The 14867-nt window shown below is 30.4% G+C and overlaps 1 protein-coding gene across 5 annotated transcripts in view; it reads right to left on the reverse strand.

The window, feature by feature from the left end:
- The window catches only part of LOC142238210 (putative ferric-chelate reductase 1 homolog), an 87535-nt gene that overhangs the window by 22599 nt on the left and 50069 nt on the right, over positions 1-14867 (reverse strand). The gene's annotated exons all lie outside the window — the stretch shown is intronic.

Here is a 14867-nt window from a genome sequence, read left to right on the forward strand (position 1 = left end):
CAAATGATAGTAAGCATGAAAAGATGATTGCATTAAAAAAAAAAAGGTTGACACACCTAATATATAATTCTAAATATAGAATTTTCATTATCAGAACCGATTTCCAACCAAATTGTTCTCTGTGTGTAGAAATAAAATTTTGACAATGATGAAAATTTTGTTATGAACCGAATAAAATTTTAACAACATTTTCTCTAGAAATAAAATTTTAACAACATTTTCTCTAGAAATAAAATTTTGACCAAATTTTCTATAGAAATAAAATTTTGGTAGATTATTTTTGGCTCTAGTGGCAACCATGATTATGAACCGATATGGACCAATTTTTGTGTGATTGGACCAATTTTGGTATTGTTGTTAGCGACCATATACTAACACCACGTTCCTAATTTGAACCGGATCGGATGAATTTTGCTCCTCCAAGAGGCTCCGGAGGTCAAATCTGGAGAACGTTTTATATGGGGGCTATATATAATTATGGACCGATATGGACCAATTCTGGCACGGTTGTTAAAGATCATATACTAACACCATGTTCCAAATTACAACCGGATTGGATGAAATTTGCTTCTCTTGGAGACTTCGCAAGCCAAATCTGGGGATCGGTTTATATGGGGGCTATATATAATTATGAACCGATGTGGACCAATTTTTGCATGGTTGTTAGAGACCATATACCAATATCATGTACCAAATTTCAGGCGGATCAGATGAAATTTGCTTCTCTTTGAGGCTCCGCAACCCAAATCTGGGGATCGGTTTATATGGGCGCTATATATAATTGTGGACCGATGTGGACCAATTTTTGCACGGTTGTTAGAGACCATATACCAATACCATGTACCAAATTTCAGCCGGATCGGATGCAATTTACTTCTCTTTGAGGCTTCGCAAGCCAAATCTGGAGATCGGTTTATATGGGGTCTATATATAATTATGGACCGATGTGGACCAATTTTTTCATGGCTGTTAGAGACCATATACCAACATCATGTACCAAATTTCAGCCGGATCGGATGCAATTTGCTTCTCTTTGAGGCTTCGCAAGCCAAATCTGGGGATAGGTTTATATGGGGGCTATATATAATTATGGACCGATGTGAACCAATTTTTGCACGGTTGTTAGAGACCATATACCAACACCATGTACCAAATTTCAGCCGGATCGGATGAAATTTTCTTCTCTTAGAGGCTCCACAAGCCAAATCTAGGGATCGGTTTATATGGGGGCTATATATAATTATGGACCGATGTGGACCAATTTTTGCATGATTGTTAGAGACCATATACCAACACCATATACCAAATTTCAGCCGGATCGGATTAAATATGCTTCTGTTAGAGGCTCCACAAGCCAAATATGAGGGTCCCTTTATATGGGGGCTATACGTAAAAGTGGACCGATATGGCCCATTTTCAATACCATCCGACCTACATCGATAACAACTACTTGTGCCAAGTTTCAAGTCGATAGCTTGTTTCGTTCGGAAGTTAGCGTGATTTCAACAGACGGACGGACGGACGGACACGTTTAGATCGATTCAGAATTTCACCACGACCCAGAATATATATACTTTATGGGGTCTTAGAGCAATATTTCGATGTGTTACAAACGGAATGACAAAGTTAATATACCCCCATCCTATGATGGAGGGTATAAAAATCGGGAGATCGGTCTATATGGCTGCTATACCAAAACATGGATCGATACGGGCCATTTTCGACCACTTTATGGTCCTAAAATACCTCTAGATTTCCAATTTCAGGCAAATCGGGTAGTAAATACAGTTTCTAGAAGCCCAAAAATAAAAATCGGGAGATCGGTCTATATGGCGGCTATACCAAAACATGGACCGATACGGACCATTTTCGACACACCTCTTTAAGGTCCAAAAATACTTCCAGATTTTCAATTTCAGGCAAATCGGATAGTAAATAAAAGCCCAAGAAGCAAAATCGGGAGATTGGTCTATATGGGGGCTAACCAAAACATGGACCGATGGGCACCATTTTTGGCACACCTTTTTATGGTCCTAAAGTACCTTTAGATTTCCAATTTCAGGCAAATTGGATAAAAACTACGGTTTTTATAAGCTCAAGATCCCAAATCGGGAAGTCGGGAAGGTTATATGGGGACTATATCAAAACTTGGACCAATATAGCCCATCTTCGAACTTGACCTGCCTGCAACACACAAGTGCCAAATTTCAGGACGATAACGCCATTATTGAAGGCTGTAGCGTGATTACAACAGACAGACGGACATGCTTATATCGTCTTAGAATTTCTCCCCGATCAAGAATATATATCTATATATATAAAATTCAAATTATGTTTGTTTATTTGTTTGTTTGTTTGTTTATTTGTATGTTCCGGGTTGGCGCGAAAACGGCTTAACCGATGTACTTGAAACTTTCAGAGATCGTGGGGGGCACTCAGTTACTGAAAATAGGGACTTTTTGAAAATTAGACCAAAGTTGACCGATTTGCTTGAAATTTTCATTGAAGATTGGGGTTGGCATCTAGACAAAGATCCGCTACTTTTTATTTCGATATTTGGTGGCAGAGGGGGGCCTCCCCTTTGTTCGACTTTTTTAAAGTACAGTGAAAAAACTAAAATTCTCTAAATTATCTGAGATTTACAGAAAACATGTGGTGAGGTTATGGAATTAATATGGGGTACCTGATGATTTCATATGTGGTTGGGGAGGGGGACCTCCCCCTTGCCCTTCTTTTTGAAACTTGGAACAAAATTATGCGATTTGCTTGAACTTTTCATTGAATGTTGGGGTTGGCATCTAGACAAAAATCCGCTACATTATTTTTCGGTATTTGGTCGGGGAGGGGACCTCCCCTTTGCCGATTTTTTTGTTTGTTTTGAAAGTACAAACAAAACTAAACTCCCCCGACTGAAATTTTACGGAAAAAACGGGTTATGAAATTTATATCAGGTTCCTGACTTTTTAATAAAAATAAAAGGGCATAGGGAGACATCCGCTTCTCTTAAGTACATACAGAGAAACAATTAAACTTTACCGAGTTACTTGAGGACTGGGGAGAGGTTACGATATTAATAGTTGATACCTGATTTTGTGATATTTGGACGGAAGAGAGGCCGCCCCTTTAGGCTTATAATTTGTTTGACATTTTCTGGGACGTTTACAAAAGATACGCTACATCACTTTTCGATATTTGGTCGGGGAGAGGTCCTCCTCTAAAACTGCAAAAAAAAATTAAGTTTTCTTGAAATTTACGAAAGCAGTGGGAAGGTTATGAACGAAGAGGCAACCTTCCTTGCCCCACACTTGAAGGAAAGTTTTAAGAATTTTCAGGGAAGGTTAGGGGTGCTATTCACTACGGTGTTTGTCGATATTGTATCGGGGAAAGTGACGTCCCTTTAAAACAATAGAGCAAAATTTAAACATCGACGATCTACTTGAAATTTACAGGGAACGTGGGAGGAGGTGATTAAATTTATACATGATTTTTAAATTGGTATATGATTTTTCGATATCTGGTTGGGGAAGGGGAAAATTGAAATAAACTTTGTCGATTTACTTCGATAGAATTTATAGGGACCATTGAGTAGTTGCGAAATTAATATAGGGTACGTGATAGTCCGATATCAGGTCGGAGTGGTGCGAAGGTGGGGAGAGGGTGCCCTTTTGTCCGTTTTTTTTTTTCTTAAATTGAAAGTAGAGGGTTGTCCATAAATGGGAACTCGGTACATAATTTTATGATTTTTGCACAGGCTTCTGCCAGACTTCTTTTTAGTAAAGAACTTAAATTTACATGAAATTGGTAGCCAACGTTTTAGCAAATGTTAATGTGGTACAATTTTATACTACGTTTGCTTTTTCCGATTTATTGGATAATATATTGCTTAATTTTCAGATTTGTTGAGGAAAAGGATACCTTTCCTTGACAAACCACACTTAAAATTCACAAGAAATATAGAAGATTGTCCAACTACTTGAATACAGAACATTATTAAAAAAATTTGGTGGAAAGGGTACACCCTCTCCCGCCGTATTGTACCTATAAACGAAAAATCAAGTAGTCCGATTTGTTTAAAAGAATTCAAATCTTTTCGAATTTGTTTTCAGCACGAAGGATATAGTTGACTAAGTTAACGCAAAATGTTCCTCCAAATACGCTTCGGAAGGCGCAGCGAAGCGGGCCGGGTTACGCTAGTACTTTATATAGTGGGAAATCGATATTTCGATGTGTTACACACGGAATGACAAACTTATTAAACCTCCATCGCCATTCTATGGTGGTGGGTATAAAAACGTAACTTTTTTCAATTACTTTCATTGATTACAAAATTGATTGTTTGAAATAAATTTTCAATTAAAAATGTAAAAAAAAAATCCATCATCATTTTCAATCATTGACTCAATTAACTTAATGTTTCTACTTTGATTAAAAAGTTAATTATATAAATTAATTTATTAATTGAAAAAATGTTCAAAGTTGATTGAAGAACTTTTTAATTGGCAATATTTTGGTGCTAGTGAAGGGTTTGAGATGGTATGGAAATTGTAGATCTGCAAAGCGGTGCAGGGAATAATATAGTCGGCCCCGCCCGTTGTAACACATCGGAATTTCGATTTCCGACTACATAAAGTGTATATATGTTTGATCAGGGAGAAATTCTAAGGCGATATAACCATGTCCGTCTGTCTGTTGTAATTACGCTACAGATTTCAATAATGAAGCTATCATGCCGTAATTTTGCACAATCAGGTCTTTTATCTGCAGGCAGGTCAAGTTCGAAGATGGGATATACCGGTCCAGATTTTGAGATAGCCCCCATACAAACCGGCCCCCAATTTGGGGCCTTGACATCGGCCACATCGTTTTAGATTTAGGTTTACCTCCGAACTAATACTTTGGGTTACTAATTGAGTGGGGGTGATTTAGAATATAGTCCTGCCCGACTTTCTACTTAATTAAATTGTTTTGTACATGATGTCGACAAACGCATATTTTGTTTTCTTTTAGTCTCGACTGGTTATCCAGTACTAAAAAAAACAAACCTATTATTCTCTTTAGACCCAGTAGTTTGTTGTATGTATGGTCAAAATCGGATGTTGTTCTTTTATTCTGTTTTACCAAAATGAATCACAGAGTTCTTTTTTTAAGTCTTCGGTTTTACCCGCCAACATGGCTGTTGCTCCTTCATACGCTTTCTTGGGGGGTTTCCCCACTACAACACGATATGCATTTTTAATGTTCTTGGTATAGAATTGAAAGCTCTGTCACAATAATAGGCATGAATCTTAAAAGTAGTCTGCTGTCTTTATTTCATCGTTTAAAAAGCCAAATGATGTAAAACAGAATGTTTTCATTAGGATTTTTGATCTTATGTCTACCATCCATACCGCCATCAGAGAATCAATGTATGGCACATTTAATGTACTTATCATGACCCTTGAAACGATGTCTCGAATCTTTTATGTTTTCATTGAAACGCTTTCGTTGGTGATGTGCAGGTGAATGAGTCACCCGTAGATTGTCATTGCATATGCTTTAATGTAGGAAATTCCAAAACCTCAATGAATCAATGGAGTAGCTGTCGTAAATGATGTGGTCTCACAATTTCCGCTTCCTAATTGGTTCATTATTTGTTGTTACGCATGCGTTATCATCTAAGTCATCAAATACTATGGTACAATGGAATTCCAGAAAATAAAATCCAGGATTAACATATTCTCGCACAGAGATTAGTAAATCAATCAGTGGATATGAAGTTGGTATTGTCTCACATATTATGATCTGTTGGTAGATATACTACAATGAGGTTGCTTACAATATTCATTTTTTCGCGTTGAAATTTTCATGGTTACATTATTAAAATAGTTTGAAAGCAACTAATTTAAGTAAATTGATTCCTTATCTATTTTGTTGAGATTCTAGGAGAATTTTGGAAGCTCTGTATTTGGACTTATATCTCAGTGTATGAAAAATTATACCACCAAGTTGAGCAACAAGGAAGATTAGAAAGTAAATGACGGTTGTCAAGTTGGTCGAATTCTACCAAAAATTGTACATTTTGTACTGTTTGGTAGAAGTATTAATGTTTTGGTAGATTTTACAAAATGTTTCTCTCCAAATAAGTGGAACAATTTCCCATAGAAATAAAATTTTAACAAAATTTTCTATAGAAATTACATTTTATTTTCTATGGAAATACAATTTTGACAAAATTTTATATAGAAATGAAATTTTAACAAAGTTTTCTATAGAAATAAAATTTTGACAAAATTTTCTATAGAAATAAAATTTTGGCAAAATTGTCTAAAGAAAAAAATTTTGACAAAATTTTCTATAGAAATAAAATTTTGACAAAATTTTCTATAGAAATAAACTTTTCACAAAATTTTCTACAAGAATAAAATTTTGACAAAATTTTCTATAGAAATAAAATTTTCACAAAATTTTCTCTAAGAATAAAATTTTGACAAAATTTTCTATAGAAATAAAATTTTCTATAAGAACAAAATTTTCTATAGAAATAAAATTTTGCCAAAATTTTCTACAGAAATAAAATTTTGACAAAATTTTCTATAGAAATAAAATGTTGACAAAATGTTCTATAGAAATAAAATTTTGACAAAAATTTCTATAGAATTAAAATTTTAACAAAATTTTCTATAGAAATAAAATTTTAACAAAATTTTCTATAGATGTCAAATTTTGACAAAATTTTCTATATAAAAGAAGTTTTAACAAAATTTTCTATATAAATGAAATTTTAACAAAATTTTCCATAAAAGTAACATTTTGACAAAATTTTCTATAAAAATAAAATTTTGACAAAATTTTCTATAGAAATAAAATTTTAACAAAATTTTCTATAGATGTCAAATTTTGACAAAATTTTCTATATAAAAGAAATTTTAACAAAATTTTCTATATAAATGAAATTTTAACTAAATTTTCTATAGAAATAAAATTTTAACTAAATTTTTTATGGAAATACAGTTTTAATAAAATTTTCTATAAAAGTAAATTTTGGCAAAATTTTCCATAGAAATAAAATTTTGACAAATTTTCTATCGAAATAAAATTTTGACAAAATTTTCTATGGAAATAAAATTTTGACAAAATTTTCTATAGAAATAAAATTTTGACAAAATTTTCTATACAAATAAAATTTTGTCAACATTTTCTATAGAATTAAAATGTTAACAAAATTTTCTATAGAAATGAAATTTTAACAAAATTGTCTATACAAATAAAATTTTAACAAAATTTTCTATATAAATGAAATTTTAGCAAAATTTTCTATAGAAATAAAATTTTAACAAAATTATCTATAGATGTCAAATTTTGACAAAATTTTCTATATAAAAGAAATTTTAACAAAATTTTCTATATAAATGAAATTTTAACAAAATTTTCTATAGAAATAAAATTTTAACTAAATTTTCTATAGAAATAAAATTTTAATAAAATTTTCTATAAAAGTAAATTTTGGCAAAATTTTCCATAGAAATAAAATTTTGACAAAATTTTCCATAGAAATAAAATTTTAACAAAATTTTCTATAGAATAAAATTTTGACAAAAATTTTCTATAGAAATAAAATTTTGACAAAAATTTTCTATAGAAATAAAATTTTGACAAAAATTTTTATAGAAATAAAATTTTGACAAAACTTTTTATAGAAATAAAATTTTGACAAAATTTTCTATAAAAAGAAAAATTTCTATAGAAATAAAAATTTGCAAAAAAATTCTATAGAAATAAAATCTTGCAAAAATTTTCTATAGAAATAAATTTTTGCAAAAAGTTTTTATAGAAATAAAATTTTTGTTTTGTTATTGTTGGTTTGTACTTAAATCATATTTGTAGTTCTGATCTCTGCTTAAAAACCATTGCATTGACTAAACTACAAGAGTAGCTTAATCAACAGAGGAAAAGAATGTTTGTCAAATTTATTTGGGCAAAGCCCTATAGACTGCAAGATTGTTGGATGGACGCACGTTTCGAAATTACCACGTTCCTCATCAGCATCCTCTACTTGCAGCAAAACTATCAACCAATTTTCAGAACAAATTCTGGTAGTTCAAAAAACCCAAAACGAACCACACTTGAACCTTCCGAAAAAAGGTTTATGAGAGTTGGCTTTTGGCAAAATAAATCTTTGTACAAACATTTCTCTTTTCCTTTGCCAATTTCAAATCATCGATTTTTCGGAAGGTTCAAGTGTGGTTCACTTTGGGTTTGGTGAACTAAATACCAGAATTTGTTCTGATAATTGGTTAATAGTTTAGTCAACGCAATGGTTTTTAAGCTGAGATCAAAACAAGAAATTAAATGTTTTCAAAATTTTCTATATAAATAGAATGTTGACAAAATTTTCTATAGAAATAAAATTTTGATAAAATTTTCTATAGAAATAAAATTTTAACAAAATTTTCTATGGAAATAAAATATTCACAAATTTTCTATAGAAATAAAATTTTGACAAAATTTTCTATAGAAATAAAATTTTGACAAAATTTTGGCAAAATTTTCTATATAAATCATTTTTTTTACAATATTTTCTATAGCTTCAATATAAAACATTTATTTCGAATAAAACAACATTTATTTATACCAACCACAAAAATTTGATCAACAACTTCAAAATAAGATTTTTTAATTTGTTGGTTTTTGTTAATTTTTTTTTCAAAGGTTGGTAGATTATTTTGGGAACGAGTGGCAACCGTGCGTGAGTCCCTATTTAGTAAGACCTGCCTGGACGGTTTTTGCCTGCCTACCACATTAAAATCATTATTTGTGAAACGCACAAACCAACTCTGGACGCCATCGTGGTGCTATTATTAGCATGCTCGCCATGCCTACAAAACGTCATGGGTTCAATCCTAGTTTCGACCAAACACCAAACAACTTTTCTGTGTGGATTATCCCCTCTCACGAAGGCTGGTGACAGTTCTGAGTGTTTCAAAGCTTCTCTGATATCCTTGGTGAGCATAGAACACAGAACTGAATATGGAAATCTGAACGAGAGATCAGCTAGTAATCAATAGAGGTCAGCTATGTTTTTCAAAGACTTTCTATGACGTAGCAGTGTGTGAGAAAGTAAATAAATTCCTTAGACTGTGAAAATCAGTCCCGGGATTGTACACTAAATTGTTCAATTAAGTGTATCGGATCTCCATAATATAAGGTTCATAATATGGCATTCTTAAACCATTATATATGAAACAAGCAAATTATTGTGATAGTTTCTAACATAACCATAATTTTCTCTACAATATATACAACTACAACACTTTATCATTTATTATGGCGTCTCCTTCTTTTCATTATCAACCATCGAAAATGTAACAACCGTAACTGATGATATCTTTTGCAGTCAACAGACCTATTAACAAGATGTCAACCAAACCAACAACAGTAAACTATATTTGCCGCTATAATCAGGTCTCTGTAATCATTTTTGGAACACTGACAAAAAAAATGTTGCTATGAGAGAAGTGCTAAGACGCTATATCAAACGCCCTTTTGTCAAAATTTTACTTTTATAGAAAATTTTGTCAAAATTTTTCCAAAATTTTATTTCTATAGAACATTTTCTCAACATTTTATTTCTATAGAAAATTTTGTCAAAATTTTATTTCTATAGAATATTTTGTCAACATTTTATTTCTATAGAAAATTTTGTCATTTTTTTTCTATAGAAAATTTTGTCAAATTTGTTTTTTCAATAGAAAATTTTGTCAAAATTTTATTTCTATAGAATATTTTGTCAACATTTTATTTCTATAGAAAATTTTGACTATTTTTTTTTTTCTATAGAAAATTTTGTCAAATTGTTTTTTTTTCTATAGAATTTTTTTTCCAAAATTGGTTAAGCTACTCTTGTAGTTTAGTCAGCACAATGGTTTTAAAGCTGAGATCAAAACAACAAATATGATTGAAGTACAAACCCACAATAAAAAACAAAACACGAATGAAGTAAGAGGAAGCACGCTCAAAATAAACCCAGCCAACTGCACTCAAATCGATGATTTGATGGTGGCAAAGGAAAAGAGAAATGTTTGTATGAATTTATTTCGGCATAAGCCGGCTATCATAAACCTTTTTTCGGAAGGTGAAAAAAGGTTTATGATAGCCGGATGGTGAACCACACCACCATGGGTTTAGTGCCTGCCTGAATTTATTCTTATAATTGGTTGATAGTTTTGCTGCAAATAGCGGATGCTGATGAGGAATGTGGTAATTCCGAAACGTGCGTCCATCCAACCATCTTGCAGTCTATAGGGCTTTGCCCAAATAAATTTGACAAACATTCTTTTCCTCTGTTGGTTAAGCTACTCTTGTAGTTTAGTCAATGTATGGTTTTAAGCTGCAATAAAAAACAACAACAATGCTTAAAGAACAAAACCAACAATAACAAAACAAAACAAAAATAAAATTTTATTTCTATAAAAAATTTTGTCAACATTTTATTTCAGTTGAAAATTTTGTCAATTTTGTTGTCTATATGTTAGAAAGTTTTGTCAAAATTTTATTTCTATAGAAAATTTTATCAACATTTTATTTCTATAGAATATGTTGTCAAAATTTTATTTCTATAGGATATTTTGTCAAAATTTTATTTCTATAGAATATTTTGTCAAAATTTTATTTCTATAGAAAAATTTCTCAAAATTTTATTTCTATAGAAAATTTTGTCAAAATTTTATTTCTATAAAGAATGTTATCAACATTTTATTTCTATAGAAAATTTTGTCAATTATAGAAAATATTGTTAAAAATTTCATTTATATATAAAATGTTGTCAAAATTTTATTTCTATACAAAATTTTGTCCAAATTCTTTTTGTTTGTTTTTTTTTTTTTAAGAAAATTTTGTCAAAATTTTATTTCTATAGAAAATTTTGTCAAAATTTTATTTCTATAGAAAATTTTATCAAAATTTCATTTCTATAGAAGATTTTGTCAAAATTTCATTTCGATAGAACATTTGGTCAAAATTTCATTTCTATAGAAAATTTTTGGAGAGGAATATTTTACAAAATGTACCAAAACATCATGAATTCTACCAATCTACCAAACAGTTAAAAATCTACCATTGTGGTAGGTTGGGTTAGGTTAGGTGGCAGTCCGATGTATCAGGCTCACTTAGACTACACAGTGGTGAACATCTCTCTTATCACTGAGTGCTGCCCGATTCTATGTTAAGCTCAATGACAAGGGACCTCCTTTTTATAGTCGAGTCCGAACGGTGGTAGGTTGGGTTAGGTTAGGTGGCAGTCCGATGTATCAGGCTCACTTAGACTACACAGTGGTGAACATCTCTCTTATCACTGAGTGCTGCCCGATTCTATGTTAAGCTCAATGACAAGGGACCTCCTTTTTATAGTCGAGTCCGAACGGCGTTCCACATTGCAGTGAAACCACTTAGAGAAGCTTTGAAACCCTCAGAAATGTCACCAGCATTACTGAGGTGGGATAATCCATCGCTGAAAAAACTTGTTGGTGTTTGGTCGAAACTGGATTTGAACGCACGACCCTGTGTATACAAGGCGGGCATGCACCACGGTGGCTCTCTGATATACTTTGTAAATTTTGGTCCTAACTCCAGTTAAGATTACGGATTTGATCGGTGCCTAATCGAGTTTACGCTAGCAATACTATTTCCCATTCGCATATAATCTAGTGAATAAATGCACCGCCTAAAACTATGCAACGAAAGTTGTCTATTGTAGGTGAATCGTTTTACTCCCCTGAGCTGTTAATTTCAAGAGCTGATTTGCTTTGAAATAGAGAAATGCTGGATAATTTAAATTTAATTTGAAAGAGGTTATGACACACTTCTATTTAGAAAAACTAATAAAAATGAATTTAATTTACATTTATTTGTATGAAAAAGAATGCTACTTGTGTAAAATGCAATCACCTTTTATTGCGTGTCGTACTTTTCGTACCACTTTTTACAAATTCTCAACGGCAACACTGCTTTGGAATATACGAAATATTTTCTATAGATATCTGATTTTCTTTTTCCAAGTGTATATACAATCACATACGGTTATGTACATTTAAACGTATGCATATACGTTTGCTTTTCCTCAGCCGTTACTTAATTGCAAATTGCAAACATTTTAATTTTTTAGCTCTCATGTGGAACGAACACAAAAAAACCTCTTGACTAACAATCATCACTGATAGCAATCAATTGGAAGAAGAGTGTCATTGTACCTGTATCATCCATCTGTAGTATGTTCCACAAAACATGGTAGTTTGATGTCGGTGATCTGTAAAACATTTGAAGTAAAATTAAAAGAACAAAAAAAAGAACCAGGTTTCTTCGAAATGCTCGATGTCAAAAATGATAACAACTTCAGTGTCACAAAGACGTGAGTAATATCAATTGAAACTAATGTCTTGACTTAGAATTTTATAGGGTATTAAATGGATTAGAGGCACGGTCTAGATGTGCATACAAAAAAAGTTAATTTAAAATAATTGCGGTCTAGGATAAGAACATAGAAAAGTTTCTCTTTTATAAAACTCTACAAAAAGACTAGCAATAGTGATTTCAAAATTTTATATTTTTTTATTGAAAAAAAAAAAAATGATAAAAAACTAATTGTTTGTTGAAACAGTTTAAATTCCATAAATAAAAAATTCAATTTACAATATGAAACACGATCTTTGATGTATTCTATAACAAATAAGAGACTGTCATTTTTATTATTATTAGCTCGTTCTTTACTCGAAACATTTGATTAACGAAATATTGACACGTTTGGGAATTCAAAAATTGTTGTGTCCACTTCTACATTTCAAAATTGGATGTATTGAAATGTTTATTACAATCGAAACATTCTCGTACATCCGTTGTTGTTGTTGCAGCAGTTTTTTTGTGATTTCGTCCATTTGTACCACCATAGGTATGGGGTATACTAACTTTGTTATTCCGTTTGTAACACATCGAAATATTGGCCCCAGACTCCTTCTATAGAAATAAAATTTTCTATAGAAATAATATTTTGACAAAATTTTCTATAGTAATAAAATTTGTCAACATTTTCTATAGAAATAAAATTTTGACAAAATTTTCTATAGAAATAGAATTTTGACAAAATTTTCTATAGAAATAGAATTTGGCAAAATTTTCTATAGAAATAAAATTTTAACAAAATTTTCTATAGAAATAAAATTTTGACATAATTTTCTAGAGAAATCACATTTTGACATAATTTCCTATAGAAATAAAATTTTGACAAAATTTTCTATAGAAATAAAATTTCGACTAAATTTTCTAGAGAAATAAAATTATGACAGTTTCTATAGAATTAAAATTTTGACATAATTTTTTAGAGAAATAAAATTTTGAGAAAAAAATTCTATAGATATAAAGTTTTTACAAAATTTTCTATAGAAATAAAATTTTGACAAAATTTTCTATAGAAATACAAATTTGACAAAATTTTCTATAGATATAAAATTTTGAGAAAATTTTCTACAGAAATAAAATTTTTACAACATTTTCTATACACATAAAATTTTGACAAATTTTCTATAGAAATAAAATTTTGACATAATTTTCTAGAGAAATAAAATTTTGAAAAAATTGAAATAAAATTTTAACAAAATTTTCTATAGAAATAAAATTTTTACAAAATTTTCTGTAAAAATAAAAATTTTTACAAAATTTTCTGTGGAAATAAAATGTTAACAAAATTTTCTAGAAAATTCTGTATAGAAATAAAATTTTGACACAATTTTCTAAAGAAATAAAAATTGGATTCTACAGAATTAAAATTTTAACAAAATTTTTTAGAGAAATAAAATTTTGACAAAATTTTCTCTAGGAATAAAATTTTGAGGAAATTTTCTTTAGAAATAAAATGTTGACAACATTTTCTATAGTCATAAGAATAAAAATTTTCTATAGAAATAAAATTTTAACAAAATTTTCTATAGAAATAAAATTTTGACATAATTTTCTATAGAAATAACATTTTGACAAAACTTTCTATAGATATAAAATTTTGAGAAAAATTTCTATAGAAATAAAATTTTGACAAAATTTTCTATAGACATAAAATTTTGACAAAATTATCTAGAGAAATAAAATGTTGACATAATTTTCTAGAGAAATAAAATGTGGACATAATTTCCTAGAGAAATAACATTTTGACATAATTTTCTATAGAAATAACATTTTGACAAAACTTTCTATAGATATAAAATTTTGAGAAAAATTTCTATAGAAATAAAATTTTGACAAAATTTTCTATAGACATAAAATTTTGATAAAATTATCTAGAGAAATAAAATTTTGACATAATTTTCTAGAGAAATAAAATGTGGACATAATTTCCTAGAGAAATAACATTTTGACATAATTTTAACAAAATTTTCTATAACAGGTTGGCTGATAAGTCCCCGGTCTAACAAAGAAAAACAAATTTTTTTGTCAAAATTCGTTTTTATTATTCAACATAGTTCCATTCAAGAGCGATACAATGATTATAACGACCTTCCAATTTTTTGATACCATTTTGGTAGTACTCCTTCGGTTTTGCCTCAAAATAGGCCTCAGGTCTGAGAACAAGAAAAAGTCGCTGGGGCCAGATCTGGAGGTGGGGAAGCAATTCGAAGCCCAATTCACGAATTTTTGCCATCGTTCTCAATGACTTGTGGCAAGGTACGTTGTCTTGGTGGAACAACACTTTTTCTTCTTCATATGGGGCCGTTTTGCCGCGATTTCGATCTTCAAACGCTCCAATAACGCCATATAATAGTCACTGTTGATGCTTTTTCCCTTCTCAAGATAATCGATAAAAATTATTCCATGCGCATCCCAAAAAACAGAGGCCATTACTTTGCCAG

This window comes from Haematobia irritans, chromosome 5 (assembly GCF_050003625.1).
Source record: "Haematobia irritans isolate KBUSLIRL chromosome 5, ASM5000362v1, whole genome shotgun sequence".
Taxonomy (NCBI): domain Eukaryota; kingdom Metazoa; phylum Arthropoda; class Insecta; order Diptera; family Muscidae; genus Haematobia; species Haematobia irritans.